This window comes from Nipponia nippon, unplaced genomic scaffold (genome assembly GCF_047370975.1).
Source record: "Nipponia nippon isolate SJK-2023a ecotype South Korea unplaced genomic scaffold, ASM4737097v1 scaffold_9, whole genome shotgun sequence".
NCBI classification, from domain to species: domain Eukaryota; kingdom Metazoa; phylum Chordata; class Aves; order Pelecaniformes; family Threskiornithidae; genus Nipponia; species Nipponia nippon.
Window position 1 is genome coordinate 25,567,477 of NW_028262413.1, and position 1,687 is coordinate 25,569,163.

The window sequence follows — 1,687 nt, forward strand, 5'->3', positions numbered from 1 at the left end:
GAGGCTTGAACCGCTCGGCTCGCTTGATTGCAGCGCATGTGTCGCATTCATGGATAACCTGTGCAATAGTGTCCATGGTTAAGTCCACCCCTCGATCGCGAGCCCATCTATATGTTGCATCTCTTCCTTGATGGCCTGAGGTGTCATGGGCCCACCGAGCTAGAAATAATTCACCTTTATGTTGCCAGTCCAGATCCACCTGAGCCACTTCAATCTTACCAGCCTGATCCACCTGCTGATTGTTTTGATGTTCTTCCGTGGCCCGAGTCTTGGGTACGTGAGCATCTACGTGGCGTACTTTTACAACCAGGTTCTCTACCCGGGCGTCAGTATCTTGCCACAATGCGGCAGCCCAGATGGGTTTGCCTCCGCGCTGCCAGTTGCTCTGCTTCCATTGCCGCAACCACCCCCACAGAGCATTTGCCACCATCCATGAGTCAGTATAGAGATAGAGCGTTGGCCACTTTTCTCGTTCAGCAATATCTAAAGCCAGCTGGATGGCTTTCACCTCTGCAAACTGACTCGATTCACCTTCTCCTTCAGTAGTTTCTGCCACCTGTCGTACAGGACTCCATACAGCAGCTTTCCACCTCCGATGCTTCCCCACAAGACGACAAAAAAATTATTTATTTAGATAAATATAAATAGATAAATTATTTATTTAGATAAATCTGAGAAGCAAAGCGGGGTCTAATAGCCCACCCCACAGTCACGGCCATCCCTGGTTGCCTCCACACAGCAGCCTCCATTTCTTCCCTGGGAGCAGATGAGATGCCGTCTTGGGAGTGAAAACATCCCCCGTGGCAGGATATCCCAGGTGCCCGGCTGTGGACAAGGCGCTGGGAGCTGCAGCTGTAGCCCCTGGGGTTACGCCTCTCAAGGGCTCTGGAAGCCTGGCACCAGGTGCCCGTCATGTTCAGTGGAGGTCTGAACCGCAGGGCTTCGCATGAGGCCTGGCCTTGAAACTGCCAGGGAGGCAGGTGTCATTGCAGAGGGCCTATGATCAGCAGGTCAGAGGGGACTAGAGCAGGTAGTTGTGGCCGAGTGGTGAAGGCGATGGACTAGAAATCCATTGGGGTTTCCCCGCGCAGGTTTGAATCCTGCCAACTGCGGAGCGCCATCCCTTTTGACCACGCTGCAGCTGTGGGACTCGGCTCCATAGATAGGGTCCCTCCAGCCGCCCAGGGACTCGGCAAAACCCCGTTGCCTACAGCACTTGTTCTTGCCTCGTCCCGGAATTGCCTGCATGGATGGGAAATTCTTCTCCCCCTTTACAAGGTAGGCAAGTTAGGTGAAGAGAAAGGGCCAGTAAGAAGTCAGGTGAATGGTGGAGCCAGACTCACTGTGCGAATCCCCATAGGATATCATGTACCCAAATCCCCTACTGGCCTCCACCTCCTGAAACGGAACCTTTTGAGCACCCCTATACTGTTAGGTGGTCTCCTGCATGGTGTGTACAGATTCCGAATCACCCAGGCCAGGAATATGGTAAAATTAATAGAACCCGATATGAGTGGGCTTGGTTTATCAAACGTATGTCGTATGGAGACACTGACCCCAACCATCCAGTTGATGAGAATTATGTTGAAGCCCCCTCCCCAGGATACTCCCAGTGGATGAACTGTACCACAACCCTAAATTGCACCACGGGTGCAGGAAACCCCATTGAGACATGGTACATCCCTGA

At 52.7% G+C, this 1,687-nt stretch overlaps 1 non-coding gene across 1 annotated transcript; it reads left to right on the forward strand.

Moving 5' to 3' along the window:
• Window positions 1–1,030: 1,030 nt before the first annotated feature.
• On the forward strand, window positions 1,031–1,112 carry TRNAS-AGA (transfer RNA serine (anticodon AGA)). The gene has a single exon. It is a non-coding gene; the product is annotated as a tRNA-Ser (tRNA).
• The last annotated feature ends 575 nt before the right edge of the window (window positions 1,113–1,687 follow it).